This window comes from Heptranchias perlo, chromosome 16 (genome assembly GCF_035084215.1).
Source record: "Heptranchias perlo isolate sHepPer1 chromosome 16, sHepPer1.hap1, whole genome shotgun sequence".
In the NCBI taxonomy this organism is placed as follows: Eukaryota; Metazoa; Chordata; class Chondrichthyes; order Hexanchiformes; family Hexanchidae; genus Heptranchias; species Heptranchias perlo.
The window spans coordinates 25,398,443-25,425,352 of NC_090340.1; the positions used below are offsets into that span (position 1 = coordinate 25,398,443).

Here is a 26,910-nt window from a genome sequence, read left to right on the forward strand (position 1 = left end):
TGAAGTACAGAAGCACTAATTGTAAAAGTGCCACTGTCAGCTTCTCCCTTGGCTGGGGATGACACTTGGGCACAGGGGAAGTTCATGAAAAGGGGAAAGCTGGAGAATTAAGAGAAAACAAAACTTGAACATAACTTTTCTGCCATTTCTTTGAATGCCAAAAGCCACTACACATTAAAACTGAACGCCTTCCTCAGACGCCTGCTTCTGACCCAGAAGGAACAATAAAAGGTTAAACTCCCATGGTACAGACTGCACTTCAGAGTACTAATAGTGGCTATATCACCATGTTTGGACACAAGAATGGTTAGTAAAATTTTGAGTCACGACTCTCTACAGATCAACCTTTTTCCGACAGGCACCAATTACTTCCAGCTTCAGTCAAATCTCGGGCACTTCCTTTGTTTTGGTTCCACCCGAGAATTTGATATTCTATTTAAAGGGGTCATTGGTGGGAGGGATACAGGAAAGGGAAAGGGCTGGGCAACTTTCAAAGAATAGGTGGAAGACATCCATTTTCCCCCCAGAAGTGGAGTTATGCAAGTCTGGTATTTATAACCTACGCTTCACAAGTTATTCCAAACAAATGAATGCAAGCTCACACCAGGGCTGTGTGCGAACATAACCGCTCTTAGTCACACTCAACACGGTGACAGTCAATTTTAAAACACCTATTTGCAATTTAATAGAAACATAGAAAATTTAGGAACAACCTCCAGTAGCTTTAGAAAAATTGAAGAGCTTTCAGGTCAACTAACATCCTCTTCCCCAGCAGCACCACCACCACCCCCCCCTCGGATTTCTATTCATCTTCAACTTATTTTGGAGCAGCAAGCTTTGAGATACTGGAGAGCAATCTGGGAAAAAGTTTCCAAGCAGACAGTGAGTTTACATCAGTACTTTTAGTTTATTTCAACTCCTACACATCAGGGAAACCTTCTCCAAAGAGGCAGGGCAGCAGGCAATTAAATCTTTTTTTTTGAAAATTTAGAATTTATTTTTCAATTGCTTATTTCACCTCTTACACGGTTACAGATTAAAGTCAGCATTCTGCAGCACTTGAATTTACCTCAGATCGCGACTAAGCCAGTCAGTGAGCATCTTACAACACGAGCCAGTCTTTCTGAATGGTATAGCCTTTGCCCTACAGCCAAGTGTTTACAATTGACAGAACAGGACAGACTATAGAGCTCAGGGAATATGTGTTATCCTATCGCTCACCCTGTCAAAGGGCACGGCATCCAATAACAACAGCCTTGAGGGTTAAAAAAAGGAAAAGGCAGATGAAAAGAAAAGGAATACAGAATTCAGAAAACTTAGTGTCAAGTCTGAGCCAATGTTACCTCCCCTGGAATACTATGAAGTTTCAAGGGGTGTGGGCTGAATTTCAGCTATTCTTCACCAGCAAGTTGAGTGATTTTACCCAGAACAAGGTGGTCAATTCATTTAGTCTCAAATCACCTGAACTAGGCGCAGCGTGCCGCTGTTCAGCAAAAGGCTATTTTTGACCCCTGGGCTAAGATGGGGTTCAAGATGCCGAATGCGTTTACGTGCCGAGAGGCATGCAACTAACGTGTAGGGCAAAGTAAAATAAAACGTACCAGCCCTGCCCGGCAAGACGTTCATCACACATCCCGTACAAATCCAGGAAAAGGGTGCGGTGGATAGATGAACAATGGTGTCTACATGCATCACGTGGGACGGAAACTTGTGGGTTCTTTAGGAACACATTTCACTACACCACGTCAGGTATCAGTTGTGGCTCAGTGGGTAGCACTCTGGCCTCTAAGCACATAATCCAGGCTGACACTCCAGTGCTGTACTGTCAGAGGTGCCATCTTTTGGATGAGACATTAAACCAAAGCCTCGTTCAGCCACTCAAGATCCCATGGCACTATTTTGAAGAACAGCAGGTGATTTCTACCACTGTCCTGGCCAATATTTGTCCCTCAACCTACACCTAAATACAGATGTCATTATCACATTGCTGTGTGTGGGATCTTGCGGTGCACAAATTGGCTGCCGCATTTCCTACATTCCAACAGAGATTGCACTTCAAAAATACTTTGTTGGCTGTAAAGCGCTTTGGGACGTCCTGAAGTCGCAATAGGTGCTATATAAATACAAGTCTGTCTTTCTTTTACTCACTGCTTCCTGGAAGGCCCTCAGGAGTCTGGTCTCATCCCATTTCAAAAAACAAAAATAACCAACACAAAGCCAACCTGGACCATTCAAATTTCCACATCTGGAGGGAATGGGGAGAGAAATGAAATGCAAACCACCAGTAGGGCTAAGTATTGTGCAGAGTTTTGGCTCAGCAAGTAACTATTTCCACAGAATGACCATCTTCCATTTGGTCAATACTCTATTACAATGCCTCCTTCAGTCAGTCAATTGATCTGTCAGTCAAGAGAACTGACAAAGACAATGATTCATGTGGTCCTGGATCCTTCAGGGCCTAACTACAAGCAAACAATATACTTCAGTGCATTTCCAACCCTGATTCTTCCACAGCTCCCATGGCTCTATTGACAGCACAATGCACTGTCCTGAATAAAAAAAGTCTGCACCGGGGTAGGACACTGGCCCTTCCTCAACATTCTGTATGACATTAACGCTAAGTTCAATCAACAGTGAGCCAGTACAGCAGTAATCTATAAAATATTTTCCATATATAAAATGTACAAGATTGCTGCAGTGCTATAAACAGTTTTAACACAGGCCTATTACATACAGAATTAATTTAATTAGACTGAATTGATGGATTGGCCTTTGTATTAAAAGCAAACTGCTTCACCAGACTACACAATGCCACATTGCAAAGCAGGTGAACAGCATCAAAATGCCACATAAAATACACAGTCAAAGGAAATTGGCACAATATAATGATCTTTTTATGGGGTTGAAGGAGAGACTATCAGCTAACAAGAAACAATTGAGGTCAAATGTTCATAAAAATTGATAATACAAAAGACTCAAATAATCGATGCTGAGATACTGTGGGACACGGTTGGAGTCTACCCACAGCTGACACTTTATCTGGAGTTAACTGCTAACAGCATTACCACCGTTGGGGCAAAAGTAGTCCTCAAGGTGCAGCAGCACAGACAGTTGCAGAATACATGGTTTCAGTCATACATCCAATAGCAGCACTTCCTCGGTCTTCCAACATAAAAGGTCAATCAATGGGCTGCTGGAGGCAAAGGCCAAAAATATGGCTGCCAGCAAGCTGAGTGAGCCACTGAAACTCTCCTGCCTGCCTTTATAAATGCAGAAGATTATTGTACAAGGCATGCCCAGCCAATGGAACAGATAGCAGCACTAAAGTCACAAAACTTGAAAACAACTGCACAGGTCCATGGTTTGCATATCTTCAAATAAGAATTAGGGCAGCCTCAACATCAAGACGGCCAGCCACTGGGAGCAGGTGTCCAACATACACCATGGTATAGAGGGTATAATTTCCAAGTTTGCAGATGACACGAAACTCGGAAATATAGTAAACAATGCGGAGGATAGTAACAGACTTCAGGAGGACATAGGCAGACTGGTGAAATGGGCAAACAAATAGCAGATGAAATTTAATGCAGAGAAGTGTGAAGTGATACATTTTTGTAGGAAGAATGAGGAGAGGCAATATAAACTAAATGATACAATTTTATAGGGAGCACAGGAGCAGGTGTATGAACACAAATCTTTGAAGGTGGCAGGACAAGTTGAGAAGGCTGTTAAAAAGCATATGGGATCCTGGGCTTTATAAATAGAGGCATATACAGTACAAATGTAAGGAAGTTATGCTAAACCTTTATAAAACACTGGCTGGGCCTCAGCTGGAGTATCGTGTTCAATTTTGGGCATCACATTTTAGAGGGTGCAGAAGAGATTTGCTAGAATGGTACCATGGATGAGGGACTTCAGTTATGTGAAGAGATGAGAAGTTGGGGTTGTACTCCTTAGAACAGAGAAGGCTAATGGGAGATTTGATAGAGTATTGAGGGTCATGAACGGTTTTGACAGAGTAAATAAGGAGAAATTGTTTCCCGTGGCAGAAGGGTCGGTAACCGGAGAACACAGATTTAAGGTGATCAGCAAAAGAGCCAGAGGCGACATGAGGAAACTTTTTTTTTTTACACAGCGAGTTGTAACAATGTGGAATGTACTGCCTGAAAGGGTGGTGGAAGCAGATTCAATAGTAACTTTCAGCAGGGAATTAGATAAATACTTGAAGGGAAAAAAATTTACAGGGTTATGGGACTAATTGGAAAGCTCTGTCGAAGAGCCAGCGCAGGCATGATGGGCTGAATGGCCTCCTCCTGTGCTGTACCTACCATGATACTATGATTCCAAAGCAATTGTAAACTATTTAAATTTCAGCGTTGAAGGGACAATCACCGGAAAACATACTAATCTTTTAGAAACATCGCCTTTAAATACTAGTCATTACCACTGATCCAACCAACAAGATATCTTGTGGTTGCTTGGCAGCTCTGGTTATTGGTGACCTAATCTGGTCACTAAAACAGTGAGTTTATATTTATATATACACTAATCCTGCTGCAGACCTGCATCTTAAACCCTGTATTACACATGCAAGAATCACTAAAGATTTATACTCGATGTGGAAAGAGAGCCTGGAAAAAGTCACCGTGGTCTTTTTGTTTAAAAATACAGCTGAAGTTGAATTTTCCAAGTTTTTTTTAAAATCGACTGGTTCCCTGCCAGGATGACTAAATAAGTCCATTATTCCAGGCTCCAAATCTTTCTTTCAAGTCTGCGCTCTAAAAGAACGTAAAAAACACACATGATATCATAACCAACCTCCTGTTCGGCAAGATAATTAAAGATAACCAACCCACCAGCCCCCCTTTATTTATTTCCTGCAGTTATTCCTATTTAGCTTTACAGTCAAATGTAAACAGCGATAGCACACTAGTGGCAGCCCAGAGTGTTTTCAGTAGGGCCTGATGCACACAAACCTTGCACGGGTGTAACATCTCGCTTAATTAACTGCCAAATTCTGCTTTCAGACAACCTGAAGTATTGTCACTTTATAAATGCATGTTCCCATCACAGGACTGAACACTGTACCGTGTTTAAAGTACTAAGTAGACTCCACTGCAAAAGTCCTGCAAATCATAACAGGGTCTTAACCGGACAACCCCACAAGGCAATTATGAAGCTTTACTATATGTCATGGAGGAGGAGCCATCAGTGGTATATTATGGGGATGCTGATATCTGCACCCTAAAATTGAAGCATTTTCAAAGCCATGTGATCACCATAGACCCACTCTGTGCAAGTACCTTCAGGACACCAGGAAACATGGCCCCTCGTTTGTCGGTTGGTTGCATTCTCGCCTTGGAGTCAGAAGGTCATGGGTTCAAGTACCACTCCAGACTTCAGCACATAATCTAGGCCGACACTTCAGTGCAGTACTGAGGGAGCGCTGCACTATTGCAGGGGCCGTATTTCAGATGAGATATTAAACCAATGCACTCTGTCCTCCCAGGTAGATGTAAAAGATCCCATGGCACTATTTGAAGAGCACTGGTGAGTTCTCCGACCATCCACCCCTCAACCAATATTAAAAAACAAATTAAATGGTCATTTATCACATTGCTATTTGTGGGACCCTGATGTGTGAAAATTGGCAGCCATGTTTTTCTATATTACAACAGTGACTACACTTAAAAGTACTTTATTGCCTGTGAAGAGCTTTGGGATGTCTTGAGGTAGTAAAAGGCACTACTTTACACAAGTTCTTTCTTTCCCACACCCTCCATTGTGATACATGTATCATATCTTGTTGTAATTTGTCACCACAATGAATCATACATGTACAAGCATAAACAATTTTTCTATTTGTGTGAATTTAATGGCAGGAACCAGCACTGAACCAAGTCCTACAAGTCCCACAATCCATGACTGAAAGAACACTCAACCCTGAAGTATACCCTAAAGGGCACTTCTGGAAAGTGCTGCTCCCCTGTATTGGTTGCCGCTGGTATCAGGTGTTGGGATCTTCAAGCCACAGATCTGCTATCCACCCCAGTTGTGTTTGAATCAGTCATAAGCAACGGATGATGAGGTTAAAGTTGAAGCAGCTTTTGGTCACTATGTGCACACAGTCCATAAATCCAAGATTGCTGTGCTTCAAAGCCATTGGAGCAGGTCGAATTCAACTAAAGACATCTGGTCTTCACACATCTCTCATTTCCACAAGGGAGAGCATCATTGTGAATATAGGTAAGAATGTGCTGACACTGGGGTTGCAAGGTACTGTTGGAAAAATGTAACCAAAGTATGTCATGCCTGATCTACATTTTTCACATCGTTCACCTGACGAAGGAGGAAGCCTCCGAAAGCTTGTGAATTTAAAATAAAATTGCTGGACTATAACTTGGTGTTGTAAAATTGTTTACAATTGTCAACCCCAGTCCATCACCGGCATCTCAACATCATGATCTACTGGGTGCAGAGCCTGAATGTAAAATGGGAAAAAAAACAAGTTCTACTCTGCAGTCTTGGGAAGCACCAAAAACACCAGAATTACAATCGAGGCTGTACATCACACAAACTCGTCCAGAGATACGAGAAAGATAGCATTGTGTAGGACCTACACAGTGGGTTTATCAGCAGGTACTTAACTGCAGTCCAACATGGAGCAGAACAAAGGGAACGCTGTCTTGCTGAAGGAAACAATGTGGCCTCGAGATGACAAGGAGTTAATAAATAGTTCACTGTTCTTCAGATAGAGTGAAGTATAAAAAGCAGTGCACAGAAAGACTAAAATAGCACTTTTACTCTTTTATCAGGCTAGAGGATTCATTGTAAGGCAGAGAATTAATAAGCACATAAATAAGCAGTAAGCTTTAATCAAATTTGTAGTGTCAGTTGAATTAAAAACTAGATACTTTCTACAAGTGGAGCTTCAATTGGGAGTGGAGTGAGGTGGGGGGGTGCTGAAGATGATGGTGATCCAACCATTCCTTCCCCAAGGGGCATCTTTGCACCTGGGCTGCAACACAAGAGACATGCAGCCCATTGCATCTAGAATTATTATTCAGCACTTGGCTAATGTTTTTCAGTCTATTTTTAATTTAAATCACACTCTCATGCATATTAAACATAAATCCTTAGGGAAATACAGCAATAAATCTTGAGACCATGAATTATATTACCAAACTGCGCTGGATAAAAGGCTGGTCCAATTCACCTTCACCCATAGACTAAATGAAGATCACATCGATTTTGGCCATTCCAATACATGAAACCAGTACGTCTCAAATGGAACATGGTGTGTTTCAATACATTTCAGAGCAACTGTTCGAATACTGCCTGACTGTAGTGTCCATTAGTGAAGCCAATGTATAGGTAGTACATGGGGCCAAGATGGAATCGAAGCGCCTCAATTATCAAATTATAGATTTTCACACTGTTAAACAGCTCAAACATTCAGGCCCCCTTGGCCTTGAATGGTCACTATTAAACACAGCAATGCAAACTCCCCTGATGGCTCCTTTAGTAAACACACAGCACTGTGTAGAATAGTTTAATGTGAGAATAGAATACCATGTAGAAAAAGGTTTAATTCCTGATCTGTGCTGAGTTACTTGAGCTCATCGTGAAGGGCAAGAGGGGAGTGGAAGTAGAGGGATCGGGGAAATTGGCAAGAGTTCCTACTTCAAAACTCAGTGCGCGGACTCCTGCTAGAAAGTGCAAGTGAGTGGACATCAGGCGAGGACAAGACAGGCTTGACTGGGTGCTCCCCATGACTGAATAGACTTCCAACGCGGACCATCTAGATTACCCATGAAGAATGGTCACGGTTACATGAGGTTTACTGGACATTAAAAGTATATTTTGGCATCTCCTTTGTAAGTGTTGATGTACCCCTTTAACACAACCTGTTTCCTCAATGATCCCTAGTTACGCTTCAACTTGGTAAAGCCAAGACTTCTGGTCTGCAGAGTGGAAATGATCCTTGGTGGTCATGTCTAGCGTATAGGAAATCAACACTGTGCCTATGTAGTGCATTTTGCTAAGTATACCCCTCTCGCATCTCAATACTTCCCATCCATTACTGTCGAGTGTTTGACGCTCATGGAACTGTACCATAGCACAAGTCACGGAATCAGCACAGACCAGGACTGAAGCTGGAACCTTCTGTTCTGTGTGGCTCAGTTCTATACCAAGCCGAACATATACATGTCCCCATTTTAAAAGTACGGAGTGATTAACTACAATCTTAAGGAGGAAATTATAGACTAAAAGCTATTACCGCGCTTTACCCTGAGGTACCTTAGATTAGTTCATTTCAATTTCGCCTACTCTATACAAACAATTCTCAAACTGCATCATTCCAATAAACATTCTGCTTACAGATGGACCAAATAAATCAAGGAAGCAAGCAACCAGTTCCCAACCAAACGATCGCAAGTCTGACTGTCTATTGCTTAATATCTCTGTCTCATTGAAGTGAATTTCATTAGTTCATAATTGGCCACTGGACTGATTACACAAGAAATTTGAATACACACAGTGGGAAGGGCAAAGAGTGAGCATTCATAAACACACACAGCTCAGTGAGTCTACCCAGGCAGTAGCTGAGTCATAGAGACCAGAAAGGTCTTGGGTTCAATTCCTGGTCTGTGCTGAGTTAGTTAGCAGTCGGGATATTACCAAAAGTTGCTGAAGCCAATTGTAAAAGAAAGGAAAAAGACAGAAAATGGCCAGGACACTCTATCCTGCTTGCTGACCAACGACCCCTGACAGAACCACATGAGTGTGAACATCAGGCGAGGACAGACTTGGCCTCAGCTGTAATGGTTCCTGTGGTGAATAGTCTGCCGACACTCTGGCAAAGTTCACAAATAAATAATGGCCATTTTTGGTGAGGTACGAGGTGACTGGCATACTCAGAGTGCTTCCCAACCAGGAGAGGAAAAAAGACAGAAAAAAGAGTTTATACAAAAACACTTTAAAAAGTTAAGCCACTTGATTTAAGACCTCAATCATCCACAACAATCACCCCCCCACCCCCAATTTATGATTTCCCATGTGTTTGACAAGAGACTGCTGTCTAACAGAGGAGGACACTGTGCGTACAGTCTGTAACTGAACGGACAGCAGCTCTGGCTTTTGTGCTACAATTCTAGGGGAGCTGGTTATCTCCACGATTTCACTTCTCACAACCAAGTGATTTATCAACTTAATCTTTCAACACAAAGTAATGATATTTTACTGAAAGCATTTAAACCTAGTTAAAATTCCAGGCAGTTCTCGAGCACGCAGATTCAATGACTTTGAAAGCCTTATTTGGCTTCACAAAAGGAAATGGCATTTAGTAAGTTAATGGCACAGGTGGCAATGTTTAGCACAGATAAGGAAAGCATTAGGAAAGCCCCAGAGCAGAGGAAGGAGCACAATGCAGCCATAAGGGCAGCAGTAGCAGCTCACTGTCACACCCTTGATGCGAACAACTTGCTGAATTAAACACTGCAGGAACAACAAAGTTACTTTAGAGTCCAACCTAGCCAGCCAATAGGACTTTTCCCTTTAATCAGCATCATATTACAAAGACTATGGTTCATATTTACTTAGTTATTGTAAATTTACTCAATTTTAAGAAAGCCAATAATGTAAAGTGTACAAATTCAGTGAACGGAACACTTACCTTCTACACCACGTTGACTGGCAGGTTACAACTAAATCAACATAACTCAGCTTCAGTTTGTATGTTCTTGTCCACTCAGATAGAACAGGAATGAAGCTCAAGTCCTGAAGCTTTTGGGATCCCTCCCACACTAAGCACTGCTGACATCATGCATTTCCTGTTGTTCCCAATAATGATCACTGAAACGTAGTCTTATTGTGTAAAACAGCTACAGACACAGAGTAAGACTACACCGCCCTATCCGAGGGTAGGTTTACAGATGACTAAGTGAAACTGCTACATAACTCAGTAACTATTATTGTCGCAAAAAGCTGCAAGGTCCTCAAGCACAAAAGCTACAGGAGTTACTTGCAAAAACGTAAATCCTGTAGTTTTTTTTTTGAGGGGTGGGAAGAAAGAGGAGAATGAAACTGATGAAGGAAAATAAATCAAATCCACTTATTACATTCTCAGATCCTCCAAGAGCAATTGCTGCCCATTACTCATCTGTATTATCAGAGTGGTCAAAGGACATTTCAAGGTTCATTAGGTTACAGCTTTAATTACAGGCCTCATATTTTCACTTGTCATTATTCATCACCATAGCAACTACACAACACAGGAGGAAACCAGTGATTCAGTGAGAAAGCCCTCCGCCATTAAACCAACATCCTCCAGAACTGCACTTCGTCACTTGACAACACAACTGCCCGTCACAAATCCCCTTTTACCCCGGAATTTCAAACTCCAGACTCATTCACTTGGACATGAATGCCCTTTTATTGTGTCATCTTAAGTCAGTATTGGTTGGACAATCACAGTCATATGCAAGTCTGATTAAGAGCAACTACTTTTAAATAAATCTGAACCTACTGCACCAAACAGGAGTTACTGAGTCATCAGGATTCCCACTGAATTAAAAGATACTACCTTAGATTAGTCTAACAAAACAAACATACGAATGCTAACTATATGTTCCGCACAAACTTTTATAATGAACCATTTTGGTTCAGAGCAACAGCAGGAAGAGAGGGACCAGTGGCGCAACCACAGGTTCAAATGCAGAGGCCAGGTTACAGTGCAGGGGATTTCAGCATATCCTGGAGACAATCAGCGTGCTCTCGCTACTGGACCCAAACCTTTGGACTACTTCAAATTTGTGATGGATACTCTGGCAAGTACAGAATTTGAACTTGATGTTTTACACAATAATTTCATCATTAGAAAGAAAAACAAGCATTTATATATGCCTGATCACTTCCATGGGACTTCCCAGAGCACTTCACATCAATGAAGTGTACAGTCTACTCCTGTTAATTACAAAGTCGCTTTTTGCATGAAAAAAAATCAAATTCTCCAATAATTCAAGTTAATAGACTTAGAATTAAAAGGAGTAGGTCTTAAATCAGTGTTATGTAGGCAAACACAGGAAGCCAATTTGGTGCACAGCAAGATGCCACAATTAATAACAAAAAAAATCTTGTCATTTATCTCAAGTGCTGTTGGTTCGGGAATGAATATAGGCCAGGACTTCGGGGGGTGGGGGGCGGGGGTGAAAGTGAAAACGGGCAGGGGCGCAAAACAGATGCTATCGCATTGGTCGCCTGCTATACCCCCCCGCCCCCGCCAACCATACACCCTCCCAACTAAACACCTCCCCCCCAAACCCTCCGCTATACACCCCCTTCCCCCCCACCCCCCATATTCAGTTCCATTGACTTCAGTAGAATTGAATATTGGCCAGGTCATATAAAGGGTATCAAGGCAATTCCATCTGTTTTGTGTCCACGCCCATGTCCAATTTTGCCCCCATGGAGAACTCCCTGTGCTTTTTCCAAATAGCCCCATTGGTTCTTTACAAGTACCTGAACAGCTGCCGAGGCCTCAGTTAATATTGCATCTGAAAGACTGATTAGCAACATTTCCTAATTAAACTAAAAGTGCAACGTCTACTGTAATCAGGAAGACTGATGAGCTTTAATTGAACTTCAATGCCCAACTCAATGACCTCACAGATTAGTGACAGCGTCGAGAATTAGATATAAACCATCCATCAGGCTTCAAAAAGGATTCCGTACGGATCTGGAGCATGTGAGGAGCATCCACTCCCTCCCTGTAAAATATGCTTCAATGTAATTTGCAGTTGTAATTTCCTCCTTCCTACCACCCCCCCCCCCCACCTCCGTGTTTGCCATGTCGTGGTTACTCCCCAATTAAACAAAGCTTTCCGCAGGCCAAGCAGACAGACATACATCCATCTATCTATCTATCTAAGGCCACAGTCAATGCTGCTTGTTCAGATTCCTATTTTGTACCCAGATGTGTCTTGGGAAGGGGGAGCCGGTGGAGGGGGGGGGGGGCTGAAGAAATCTGCTCAGAATTTCCTTTTAGGGAGGCACCTAATTTCTGCGCGAGGTCCAACATCTGACACTAAGTATCACAGGATGAACCCACAGCTCACTACTGCATAGCACTGGATGAGAAGAGATGCATTGCATCACCAAAGGAAACAAAGGCTTGTTGGGCCTTCCCTATTGATCTCTGGGCTTTTTTTTTCTTTCATGTCCTTTATTGAAGGTTGTGGATTAGTAGAGACTCTTATTACTCAACGGACAAGTGCAACTCCCTGTGCCACAGGGTACAGGACCACACGCAAACTGTAGTGCATTATAAAGCACTGGGGCATCAACCAGATCAGGTAACATTAAATGACGAGAAAACCAGAGATGCATTACATCCTCAAAACATGCCCATGTTCAATTTTAATACATTCAGTTGGAGTCCGTGAGACTATTGCCATCAGTGGACTCTGACAGACATCAAGCTCTTTAAACTATTTACAGGATGTGATCTGTGGTGATCCTGGAGTTTATTTTGCTGCATGTCGCAAGGCAAGAGACCCAGTCACTACCGGAACAAAAATAATTCTAGGCTTCAGTTTTCATTTCACTGCACCAAAAAAAAACTTCAATAGTAGTGCAGCAGAACCCGCTCTACAGACCCGACCACAATACCCACTGAAACCGTAAAGCCAAGTGCAGTTCAAAGCTCCAGGTGGAGTACAACTTCCAAGTTCAACAGGGAGAGAGGGTATTGAGGAACAAAAGGAAAGGGAATGAAATCCTCAACCAACTTCATCAAAATAAAACTGAATTCCTCATTGAAAATCTTTCAAAAAAAAGTTTATGGTTTTTTTGGACAAGACCCTCGAGACAGACTTCAGATTATACGGAGCACATGACTCAGAGGCCCAAGTCCACAGTGGTTTGTGCCCTAAATTTGCGCACTCTCCAATAACCAATTTCTACAGTACTCATTTTACCAGGTCAGATTACACAAGCACTATGCTTGCACTGGAAGGAAAAGAATGGAGCAGCCCAGTAAACTTTAAAAGGATAGATTGGTGACAGAAAGTATGTTTCTTTCTACCTGTGCAGTCACAAGTGTTCCAAGTCAAAAATTTGACAAATATGAAGGAGGGGCTGATTGTGCTAAAACAGTTTTCCTCAACAGAAAATCAGAGACCAACATTCAAGTGTCATATTTGTTGTGGTGCCTTACTGGAATTGAGGGCAGACTGTCCTAAATACTTAAGTTTCCAAGAGAAGGAAAAAAAGGTTGAGTGTAACATGTTCAACCCACACTCTATAGGAGGTATCCACCTTGGGCACATCACCCAAGGGGAGGGACACAGAGGAGAATTCTTAAACTATCAAAGGACATGACTAAGCCAATGTGTAACTGAATGAGTGTTGACTGAACAACAGCATCGGATTGGGACTAAGCCTAATGACACCTGTATAGGGAGCAAATACAACAAAGAGAAAAATAATGCTGTTCTGAAAGATTGAGCTGTATGCAAACTACTTCAATAAGAACAAATACTGGAAATCAAATTCAGGGTATTTGATGTAACAGGCCCTATGAAAGTCTGTACCATCACAATGCAGATTTCTGTCACCTCGCATTTAAGAGCCAGATATTACCCCAATCCCCAACTAGACAAAAATGAAGTTTAACAGAATTTAATTTAATCAGATGCAAGAAAGCTGCCACTCTCATTGAGGTGGTTGCTGGAGGCACAGAAAAGACTGCTATATGGACAAGCAAGACTATTATCTGACAAGAAAGATTAAGTCACACACGTACTTGTGACAGAGAACAGCTTGCATAGCTGCTACAATCAAATCAGCAGCTCATTTTTGACACTTACATTATTCAGAATCCAAGTCCATACCCAGGGACAAAACAGACCATTTGTCAGCGCATAATATTTACAACATGGTTAAGTCACATAAGCCCAACAACTTTAGCTTTGTAGCATCTATACAATGAAACATTAATGGCTTTCAAGTGTGTATATATATATATATATATATATATATATATATCACATGAATCTTACTGAATATCAGTTTCAGTGGCTTTTCAAGGGCTCCTTGGACAAAAATAAAAGAGACAGAGATTCTCTTCCCCCTTAACACAAAAATACTCTCACACATTTGCCGATGCTGCTCTACAAGAGATGGTGAGGACAAGTGGACTTCTCCTATTTCCACCTCCCAGCCAGAGGTTTGGAGAATCCATCTTCAGGCTGCAGACAGCTTGACCGAGGTCTGGAGCTCTCCATTTCTTTGGGGGAAGGGATGGGGGGGGGTGGGGGGGGGGAAAGAGAAAGAGACAAAAAGTGAAATGAACACCAGCAACTTTATACTGACGCAGCTGTAGCTTAGATTCCAGGAGACCAGTGTCCGTGAGCTGGCTCACAGCACCTACAATACCTAAACACAACTCCCTTATCCAAGTGGTAGACTTATAGACCCACGAAAGACTGGATGTACGAGTGTGCTACTAGAATAAGGGAGCTGGATTCAGTAGTGTAAACAGCAGCGTCTCCAAATCCATACTATAAAACAGTGCCAGTTTAAAGGTTGCTTTTATATTGATGTTAGTGTGATATTTGCATTGCCGGTTCCTGATCTGCAGGACATGTGTGGCCAGTGACAACCGCATGTAAGCCTACCAGATTTGCCAGTCGGCATCCAGGAAGACAAGTGCTTCAGGAACCGATGTCCTAGCACTATGCTACCAGTTCATCGACTAGGAACAAACAAATGCCAAAGCCCATTTAAGCTTTTAAGCTGTGTCTTTGGTTTACAATACAAACACTGAAAGACCTGGTGTAAAGTCAGATTCAACGCTGGTGGCAGCTCCAGTCTTGCAGAGGTGCTCAGCGTGGTTGTGCTACAGCATACAGTAACGAAGCAGCTCATGAGTACACAAAGGAAGCCGACAGTCCCTCCAATATACAAAGGGCTCCATTATAGCGTGGCTCGACCACAGAGAATTCTACCAGTTACCAGGCTTTAACTTTCACAGTTACTGTCGTTAACATTTATCTATCGAGAAGCCAAGTGCTACCAAACCTTCACCATCAACCACCGAGCTCAACTTTCTCCACTACTCTCATTCAGAACTTCACTGAATACTTGCCATTCTATCCTCCTCTTCACGCACACTTACAGTAACTGGCTATTTATCTGCATGTGCCCTTGTCATGCTATGGTATTTCTAAACAGGGATGTGGGCCGAACACTGAAAGAAGCAGCAGTTTATCATCTGGGCACAGGCAGCCTTGCTTCGTTTCCTCTCCAGAGCCCATCACTGTCATGGTAAGGAAGGAAACTACAGATCCCAGAAAGATAATGCACTCTCAGCACTTCTCATATGCTTAATTTTAGCAGTTGGGGCTCATTTTATACATAGCAGAAGCTATCAGGATGTGCACTTCTCAGGCTTGAAGTAGCTCTGTATGGGACACATTACGTTTTAAGAGCTGCAGAGTTCGTGGGTCAACCCACTATCTATGTGTCTGAAGTAAAAAAAGAATTCCACTGAGTACTTATCAGACAGACAAACCAAGACCTAGGAGGAAAAAGGAAGTGACATTTTTTGTATCCTCAGCTTGTTCTTCCCTCGTCTCATGACAGGAGACAGGGGCTGAACGAAATCAGGTATCTGGCCAGCATCTGCGCTATTCACAGTCAGACCCGGCAGCTTCCACATCGTGCTTCATTTCCTTTTATGTGCTTCCCATCTCCTGTTACTGGGACAGCACTGATCCAGTTCGAAACACAGTCTGCAGATAATCCCAGACCACGGGCATGTTCCATGCTCCACTGGCAGCACTCTCATCGAGTCAGCTCAAGCTGTACTCAGGAGTGGGCTGATACTCCAGCGCAGTACCAGGGAAATGCTGCATTATTGGAGATGCCCTCCTTCCGATGAGCTATTAATCCAAGCTGCTGCCCATCTATTCCATTGGTTCAGGTAGAACTGTCCTCCCTCTTTCCCCCCCACCAACAGGTTAACTGACCACCCATGTCATTACTGTTTGTGGGATCTTACTATGTACAAAAACTGCTGCAGTTGGCTCTCCACCTTTAGGATGCTCCTTTAAACCTACCCCTTTGACCAAGCTTTTGATCACCTCCTTGTTTGGCTTGGTGTCAAATTATCTGTCTGATTATACTCATCTAAAGAGCCTTGGAATGTTTTACTACATTAAAGGGTGCTATATAAATGCAAGTTGTTGTTGTGTTTGTCTTAAAAACAGTAATTATGCTCTCTTTCTATATATTTCCACAACAAAGATCTCTCAAGATTCAAAACCCTCTGAATTTAAACCCATGTGGTGCTCTCCCCACATGCCAGAACAAGTTTTATTTGTAGCAGGGAAGATTGTTTTTCAAATTCTTAGAGATCTTAGTGTAACACAACACTACAGTCCCCGGAGTCTAAGTTATTAAAGCAACTTCACTGACAGGACACTAGGTTACAATGTCATTGCATGGTTAGGATAACACGATTCCTAGCACTCCTTGGGTTAATGATTCTCTCCTGATTGAAGTTGAAGTAGCATCAAAAACATTAGAAACAGAGAAAAAGGCCATTAAATTGCAATTAGATTTTTGCGTAGATCCTTGTACTGGAATCCAATAAACAAATTTAAGAGCTTTAGCATGTAGGATATGATCCATGGCCATTAGGCAATCATTAACTGTAGCTATTTGCTAACGCTATGCACCTTCCCAGGTGTTAAAAAAAACTAACTTCAATATGTGGGCCATGATTCACCCAGTACTGGAATTCCATTATTGTCTACATTTCTAAAGAGCCCGTCATTAACGGCATTCTGTAAAACTATCTGGATTATAGGAACTACATGTCAATCCACTGTTAGGTCATCATTCAATGACTATGTAACACACTGATGATTCAATATTTATCACAACTGCAGCATCACTGGGTGATTAATGCCTTCCTTGCATGGTTAGTACTTGTGACAAAACTTGGAAATAGTGCAACCAGAGTTAGGCTATGTGCTCGATGAATGTTACACACGTGTACACATATAGCAGTGTGCCACTCGACATTGTGCAGCAAAAATCGTTGCAGAAAGCTACGCAACTCTAATTATTTACTCTCCAAATGAAGGAGTGTGCTCTCAGGTCCCTTTCCTTGCATCATTCCATCATGCAATGTGCTTCTGTGGTCAGAAGCAGAGTTCTGGGTCATTAACTAGGCCCCTTTGCCCACATGACAACCTTCCAATGAGCAGACAACTTCCAATTCCCCTATCTCATGCAGCACAACATGGAATTGAATTGGTGTTCACCTCATACAAAACTTCCAGCCAATTTTTATTTAAAAAAGCTTTTATTTTAGTGGGGGGGGGGGGGGCGGGGGGGAAGGTGAAGAAAGGGGGTTTGTAACTTCATCGCTTTAAATCCAAATCAGCATTTTTTTTCATATTTATTAGAGGATAAAAGTTTTCTTCCTCCAAACATTCATGGGATTCTATTGATCTCCTGTACAAACCTAAAGTTTCCCCACACGTGCTCACCAGGAATCCAAATACAGACACATAACTTTCTGAAAGTTACTGACCAACCATAATACGAGTCTAGGACAAGATTGAATCTCACATCTACAGAGCCCGTGTGGAACCCTTAACCTTCAAAAGGCAGATAAAAATGACAGCTGTTTAGATTCTGGTAACAAGTGGTTACGAACCTGGACTGATAACGAACCAAGATCTCCTGAGCCAGTTAGTGCAAGGACTGTACTGAACAGCTGTACCTTCACTTGAGGTTGATCTGGCACCAACAGTGCTCCTAAAAACACTAAAGAAAAAAGCCACTCACTCATCAAGCCCACTCCTTCCGCAGACCTTGTACATTCTACCCTATTTGTTTAATTATGAGGGGGACAGTAATTCATGAATAAATCCCCAATCCAGCAAAACTCTAGAATATTGATCCATCTCCACTGGTGAACTCTGCCCTCCTCCTCAGAATTAAACAAGAAATCTGAAAAGATTTTCTAGTAAAAGCACCAAGATTCTTCTAACAGTGAACAGTTTCTCTCACAGCTTCTTTCTCTCCGCTCCCACCACCCACCCCCGAAGGTGCTACCTCTTGCACTAACATTCTGTAACCAGCATATCCTATTTGAAGAGTAATGTGAAGGCTGAACGGCCTGCTCCTGTTCCTACGTCAGAGTTCCACACACTATCTTCCATGAACAGCAACAGGCCTGTGATACCGTTCCCAATTAGCCACTCTTCAAGCATTACCCTAAGCAGGAAGATTCTGCAGGTTATTCAACCATAAAGGGCACAGCCAAGCCCAATCCTGTTCACATCCAAACTACACGTACACACTTTCCAGCAGGAATAACTCTGCAGTAAATAGCAGAAGCCCTGGATGAATTTTTTTTTAAACTTTGTGGCATTTAGGCCAATGACAAAATAACTAAATCTCAGTTAGGCACTCTAGAATCCTACATCCTATAAAGTGGAAGAAAGAGAACAGAAAGACAAAATGCTCAAATGATTTTCAAATTCCAGGGCCTTGTAGGGTAGAACACAATCATCAGGTTCCTTTTGTCACATAGAGGATGAGATCATTCATTGAACTGGCTTCTTCCTGACTGAATTGAAAATCATAATGATAGTTCAGAACACAAACTTTACAACTACCAAAGTAGGTGGAAAAACTCCTGAATGGACTCTAACTTACGTCACTTCGTCCGAGGCAGAGTTCCACACACTTTCGTCTAAACTCATTACTCTTACTTCCTGGCACGTAATCAGTCTAAAAGATACACAGAATGTGAAGTCCCATGTGTTAAAGTCACAGGCCATCTCCCAGCAACTAGCTATAGTACCTACCCAGCCAGCTCTTGGGAAGGTGTTTCCCAGTGTCCGCCGTGATCCAACTGAATGGTGGAACAGGCGCAAGGGGCTGAACGGCCTGCTCCTGTTCCTACGTCAGTTGCTCTATATTGAAAATAAGGACCACCATTTGTGCGTGATTCTTAAAAAAAAGTCTTAGCACTATTGTCCATTCTCCAGTACAAGCAAGCAGCAGTGTTAGTGAAGCCCTTCACATTACTCTTCAAATAGGATATGCTGGTTACAGAATGTTACTTGCCACTTATGAGCCCGAGCCTGGATGTTGTCCAGGTCTTGCTGCATGTGGGCACGGACTGCTTCATTATTTGAGGGATTGCGAATGGAACTGAACACTGTGCAGTCATCAGCGAATAGCCCCACTTCTGACCTTATGATGGAGGGAACGTCATTGATCAAGCAGCTGAAGATGGTTGGGCCGAGGACACTGCCCTGAGGAACTCCTGCAGCAATGTCCTAGGACTGAGATGATTGGCCTCCAACAACCATTACCATCTTCCTTTGTGCTAGGTATGACTCCAGCCACTGGAGAGTTTTCCCCCTGATTCCCATTGACTTCAATTTTACTAGGGCTCCTTGATGCCACACTCGGTCAAATTCTGCCTTGACACCAAGGGCAGTCACTCTCATCTCACTTCTGGAATTCAGCTCTTTTGTCCATGTTTGGACCACGGCTGTAATGAGGTCTGGAGCTGAGTGGTCCTGGCGGAACCCAAACTAAGCACTGACGAGCAGTTTATTGGTGAGTAAGTGCCGCTTGATAGCACTGTTGATGACACCGTCCATCACTTTGCTGATGACCTGTGGCAGAAAAATGTGAAGGGATACATTTTGGCAGGAAGAACTAGGAGAAGCCATATAAACTAGGAGGGCACAAGTCTAAAAGGGGTATAGGAACAGACAGATCTGGGGGTATATGTACACAAATCATTCAAGGTGGCAGGACAGGTTGAGAAAGCAGTTTAAAAAAAATACGGGATCCTGTACTTTATAAATAGATGGTAGCCATACAGTGGAAAGGATATCCAAGAAGATCGCGCATTTAGACACAGACATCAAGTTTTTACAGAGCTGCAAGAAAGCAGACAAGATCCCGAAAGGACGACAGATCACAAACCCACTCAGGTCCACATACAACTCGGATTACGCTGAGAGACTCTGCCGCCGTACCTCTCGCACACTCCGCAACCATCTCGTACACCAACTCTACAGCAGACGCCGCAACCTCGAAACTAAGATAGAGTCCATACTCTCAACCTGTACTCAGGACACAGCAGACCAGCTACGAGATACCGCCAAACAGACGAGGCAACGAAACTACGCTGCCTACATGAAAACCAAGAGCAGGAAGCTTGAGAAACTCGGCATCACCACCAGCATCGACCAAGTTTCCCCTGGTACCACGGTTGCAACCACAGGGAAGTCTATCGTCAATTTATCCGACCACACCCTTCAACCAGACGAAATCGAAGTTCTCAGCCGAGGGCTCAATTTCTGCCCCACTACCAAAATGGACCCCGTTAGTCTCGCGGCGGACACAGAGGAATTCATCAGGAGAATGAGACTCCGGGAATTCTTCCACAAATCCCAAGATTTCAACAGCGAACCCAATGAGACAATCAATGATCCAGAACAGCAGACAGAGGGACACGCGGTACAGCAACCGAAGAGGAAAGAGTCTCACTGGACTCCTCCAGAGGGTCGCTGCCCTCAGCTTGACATGTATGCTCAAGCTGTCAGGAGATGCGTCTATGCCAGATTCATCAGGCGCACTCAGAAGACAGTCCAGAATGTCACCCGAGCACAACGCAACGCCATCAACGCTCTCAAGACCAACCGCAACATAGTCATCAAACCAGCGGACAAAGGAGGAGCCATCGTCATACAGAACAGAACGGACTATTGCAAAGAAGCATACCGACAACTGGACAACCAGGAACACTACAGACGGTTACCTGCAGATCCGACCAAAGAACACACCCACCAGCTCAACAAACTGATCAAGACCTTCGATCCAGACCTTCAAAGCATCCTACGCACTCTCATCCCACGTACTCCCCGCGTGGGAGACTTCTACTGCCTCCCAAAGATACACAAAGCCAACACACCCGGACGTCCTATCGTATCAGGTAACGGAACCCTGTGTGAGAACCTCTCTGGATACATCGAGGGCATCCTGAAACCCATCGTACAGGGAACCCCCAGCTTCTGTCGCGACACTACAGACTTCCTACAAAAACTCAGTACCCACGGACCAGTTGAACCAGGAACACTTCTCACCACGATGGACGTCTCGGCACTATACACCAGTATCCCCCACGATGACGGCATCGCTGCGACAGCATCAATACTCAACACCAACAACAGCCAATCTCCAAACGCCATCCTACAACTCATCCACTTCATCCTGGATCACAATGTCTTCACCTTCGATAACCAGTTCTTTACCCAAACACACGGAACAGCCATGGGGACCAAATTTGCACCCCAATACGCCAACATTTTCATACACAAGTTCGAGCAGGACTTCTTCACTGCACAGGACCTCCAACCAACGCTATACACCAGATACATCGACGACATTTTCTTTCTGTGGACCCACGATGAGGAATCACTAAAGAGACTACACGATAACATCAACAAGTTCCATCCCACCATCAAGCTCACCATGGACTACTCCTCAGAATCAGTTTCTTTCTTGGACACACAAATCTCCATCAAAGACGGGCACCTCAGCACCTCACTCTACCGCAAGCCCACGGACAACCTCACGATGCTCCACTTTTCCAGCTTCCACCCTAACCACGTCAAAGAGGCCATCCCCTATGGACAGGCCCTGCGAATACACAGGGTCTGCTCAGACGAGGAGGAACGGGATGGACACCTACAGACGCTGAAAGACGCCCTGGTAAGAACGGGATATGACGCTCGACTCATCGATCGACAGTTCCGACGGGCCACAGCGAAAAATCGCATGGACCTCCTCAGAAGACTAACACGGGACGCAACCAACAGAGTACCCTTCGTCGTCCAGTACTTCCCTGGAGCGGAGAAACTACGCCATGTTCTCCGCAGCCTTCAACATGTCATCAATGACGACGAACACCTCGCTATGGCCATCCCCACACCTCCACTACTCGCCTTTAAACAGCCACCCAACCTCAAACAGACTATCGTTCGCAGCAAATTACCCAGCTTTCAGGAGAACAGCGTCCACGACACCACACAACCCTGCCACGGTAACCTCTGCAAGACATGCCAGATCATCGACACAGATACCACCATCACACGAGAGGACACCACCCACCAGGTGCATGGTTCATACTCCTGTGACTCGGCCAACGTTGTCCACCTCATACGCTGCAGGAAAGGATGCCCCGGAGCATGGTACATTGGCGAGACCATGCAGACACTGCGACAACGGATGAACGGACACCGCGTAACAATTGCCAGACAGGAGGGTTCCCTCCCAGTCGGGGAACACTTCAGCAGTCAGGGACATTCAGCCACTGATCTTCGGGTAAGCGTTCTCCAAGGCGGCCTTCGAGACACACGACAACGCAAAATCGTCGAGCAGAAATTGATAGCCAAGTTCCGCACCCATGAGGACGGCCTCAACCTGGATCTTGGGTTCATGTCACGCTACACGTTACCCCACCAGCGAACAAAAGCTATCTGTTTTTAATATAATGGGTCATTTGCTGGCTTTCTCTGCCTTCCGGATGTTTCTGCCTCTCTCCTCTGTTTTTTTTTCCTGATGTGGAGATGCCGGTGATGGACTGGGGTTGACAATTTTAAACAATTTTACAACACCAAGTTATAGTCCAGCAATTTTATTTTAAATTCACAAGCTTTCGGAGGCTTCCTCCTTCCACAGGTAAACATTTACCTGAGGAAGGAGGAAGCCTCCGAAAGCTTGTGAATTTAAAATAAAATTGCTGGACTATAACTTGGTGTTGTAAAATTGTTTACAATTTTTTTTTCCTGTTTGTGTTTTTGTTGAATGTGTATTCGGGGGTTCTGTAGGTGACACCTCTCTGTCTGAACACGGTGATTGCCTTGGCAACGGGCAGTTGCAGGGGCAGTCTGTAAACACCATGTATTGTTCTGTGATGTATAAATGCGTAGGCTTCAAGGAGCTCCTGAACATTTACCTGAGGAAGGAGGAAACCTCCGAAAGCTTGTAGATTTCAAATAAAAATCGTTGGACTATAACTTGGTGTTGTAAAATAGTTTACAATTTATAAATAGAGGCATAGAGTACAAGAAAGGAAGTCATGATGAACCTATATAAAACACTGGTTCGGCCACAACTGGAGTATTGTGTCTAGTTCTGGGCACCGCAGTTTAGGAAAGATGTGAAGTCCTTCGAGAGGGTGCAGAAGAGATTTACTCGAATGATTCCAGGAATGAGGGACTTTAGTTACATGGATAGACTGGAGAAGCTGGGATTGTTCTCCTTGGAACAGAGATGATTTGACAAAGGTAGTTAAGATCATGAGTGGTCTAGACAAAATAGAGAGAGAAACCGTTTCCATTGGTGGAAGGGTCAACAGAGATTTAAGGTGACTGGTAAAAGAACCAAAAGGTGTCTTGAGGAAAAGCTTTTTAGCGCAGCAAGTGGTTATGATCTGGAATGCACTGCCCGATGGGGTGGTGGAGGCAGATTCAATCATGGCGTTCAAAAGGGAACTGGATAAGTACTTAAAAAAGGAAAAAATTTGCAGGGCTACGGGGATAGGGTGGGGGAGTGGGACTAGCTGGATTGCTCTTTCATAGAGCCGGCACAGACTCGATGGGCCGAATGGCCTCCTTCCATGCTGTAACCTTTCTATGATTGAGAGTAGACTGATGGGGCGGTAATTGGCCGGACTGGATTTGTCCTGCTTTTTGTGAATAGGACATTCATGGGCAATTTTCCACTTTGTCGGGTAGATGCCAGTGTTGTAGCTGTACTAGAACAGCTTGGCTAGAGGCATGACTAGTTCTGGAGCACAAGTCTTCAGCACTACAGCCGGGATGTTGTCGGGGCACATAGCCTTTGTTGTATGCAGGACACTCAGCCATTTCTTGATATCACGTGGAGTGAATCGAATCAGCTGAAGACTGGCTTCTGCGATGGCGGGGATCTCGGGAGGAGGCAGAGATGGATCATCCACTTGGCACTTCTGGCTGAAGATAGTTGCAAATGCTTCAGCCTTGTTTTTTGCATTCACATGCTGGACTCTGCCATCATTGAGGATGTTCACGGAGCCTCCTCCTCCAGTTAGTTATTTAATTGTCCACCACCATTCATGACTGGATGTGGCAGGACTGCAGAGCTTTGATCTGATCCGTTGGTTGTAGAATCGCCTAGCTCTGTCTATAGCACATTACTTCCGCTGTTTAGCATGCATGTAGTCCCGAGTTGTAGCTTCACCAGGTTGGCACCTCATTTTTAGGTATGCCTAGTGCTGCTCCTGGCATGCTCTTCTACACCCCTCATTCAACCAGGGTTGATCCCCTGGCTTGTTGGTAATGGTAGAGTGAGGAATATGCCGGGCCATGAGGTTACAGATTGTGGTGTAAAACAATTCTGCTGCTGCTGATGGCCCACAGTCCCTCATGGATGCCCAGTTTTGAGCTGCTAGATCTGTTCTGAATGTATCCCAATTAGCACGGTGGTAGTGCCACACAACACGATGGACGATGTCCTCAGTGTGAAGACGGGACTTCGTCTCCACCAGGACAGTGCGGTGGTCACTCCTACCAATACGGTCATGGACAGATGCATCTGTGACAGGTAGATTGATGAGGACGAGGTCAAGTGGTGATGGTTCTGTAAGCTACCGACTGCTGTGGAGGTGAATCAGTCCTAAAAAAACAGCAGCACAACTAAAAGAACAACGGTCTCCCATTCTGTACTGCAAAACGATGACTGCATACGAGAATTAAATATTTAGTACTGTACCATAATGTGAGGAGCTCAGCGATTACACTAGTAACCCTAACGTCAACCACATTGTTACTTTACCACACAAAATCTTATGGTATATTACAGGTCAGCCTATAAGATGCTATGCTCACAGGGAAGGAGGGAGATTAACGTTAAAAGAATCCTATCGCAGATTGGCAATCACTTCTTGGAACCAGAGTGCTGGGTGACGCTGGCAGCGAGATGAGGTAAACTTTAAACACTCGGAACTTCAGCCCAAATCATAATTAAAAACATAATGAGATACTTAGGTTTCCAATATTCAAGTACTGGCAGCACTGCAAAACCTGCACGTCTCCCACCTTCACACCATTTGACATCTCTAAACAGGCATGCCAACACTACGTAGCTGCAATGCAATTATATAAAAAAAAATCTTAAAAACAAACTAAGTTGGAAATGAGCAAGATACAGGGAGCACACAATTGTACTGCTGCACAAAACGTGAGGCACTTAACATTTCAGATACATCGGATAAATGGGATTGAATAACTGGGCAATGTGTAACCAACACTGCACAATAAGCAACAACAGTATGACATGACAAGCAATCATTAAGGTCCAGTGAAAAGGCACCCAACTACCAATTATTGAGTCAACACTTGAGAGGGAAGGATCGATCATCCAGAAGAAAGGAACTTGCACACTAATTCCCAAACTAGATTTAATTCTACCTGCATTGTTGAGTATACTGGAATTACTCAATGGATTCTAACATAAAATGTCCAAAATAACAAACAATGTAAGAAAAACAAAACATTTTATTTCTCCCCATGCACATCTGCAAAAGCAGCCAGCCGATGGCCCATTCCTATATCTATGCTAATGGCAGGTTTTCATCCAACCATTACAAGGTCCAAGTGCACACCTCAGATCCCCTCATTGTGATGATGGGGTTTGGACACTATTTAGCGCTTGCTCCAACAGAACAGCTAGGATTTGGCTTGTAAGGAATCAATAGCATTCATTCACTTTTAATGAGCACTAAGGATTGGAGAAACTCACAGAACCAAGAAAACTTGCAACAAAGTATCAATTAGTTAAACTTGATAATTTTGGTGCAGTAATGTTACTGTGGCCCAGAAAGGGTTAAAGAATCTCATCCATCAGAGCAACAACTTATAGTTTCGCCTTGGCACACAGAACGGGGAACGGAAATGGAACGAGACATGGGGCGTAAAGAGGCGTATATATCTGACTGAAAGCTGCACCAAGCGTACAGACTCGCTGCAACTTCTGAAACTGCACAAATGTGCTCAGGTACCAAAAGGTTTTCAGCCCCACCCCATTCTAGTCAGAAGAGAGACAAAACATTGAGGTTATTCAAAATACAGCCATCATGCAGACACACCAATGTAGAAAGTTAACAAAAGATGACCAAGAATTTCAAATAGTCCCTCAAAATAGGCATTGTGACACAAGATGAGTGATCACACTGAAAGTGCAAGAATCCACAGGTTTGCTGGAGGAAGGGTGAATGGGGAGGGGGAGCCGTTATAGTAAAAGTGGTTAAAATATAATAAAGCAATTCAAATTTGATGTTTTCAAAAATAAAAGGAAGTTCAAAAATTACTCGTCTAGAGTGAGCAAAAAAGTGAGTAATTTAAAATCTGATCGATTGCACTTTCAATTGTTATAATTTGCATGCAGTCTAATTACAAGTTTACATTTTGTAAAATATAAAGTTAACATTTAAAAAAATTAGTTTGCTTAAGTATAAACAGTAAAAACATAACTACATATATAACAGAGCTGCTGCTCCAATATTTTTGTTGCAATTTGCAGCCAGTCTACTTAAATGTTGGGGAAAAAAGTATTAAATTATTTGCTCGAGGGTTTCTTACCAAAAGGATGGAGTGTGTCAGGGGGAGGGACGCTTCCTTCCTCCTCATGCCACCCTGTCTGCCAAGGAGGAGCTGTGACTTGCAGGCAAATGGATGGCTGCCTCCAGCTAGGAACTGCTTTGAGGCCAGACTTGGTCTGGTGGAGATGCTGCTTCAACCTCCTCTTAGTGTGGAACCGCCC

At 43.5% G+C, this 26,910-nt stretch overlaps 1 protein-coding gene across 4 annotated transcripts in view; it reads right to left on the reverse strand.

The window, feature by feature from the left end:
* The window catches only part of ripor1 (RHO family interacting cell polarization regulator 1), a 313,053-nt gene that overhangs the window by 110,794 nt on the left and 175,349 nt on the right, over nucleotides 1-26,910 (reverse strand). The window contains exon 1 of one of the 4 annotated variants that reach the window (XM_067997843.1): nucleotides 9,677-9,764. The exons of the other annotated variants lie outside the window; for them this stretch is intronic. The gene's annotated coding sequence lies outside the window, so the exon portion shown is untranslated. Of the gene's footprint in view, nucleotides 1-9,676; nucleotides 9,765-26,910 lie in introns of those variants that run through there. 4 annotated transcript variants of the gene reach the window in all.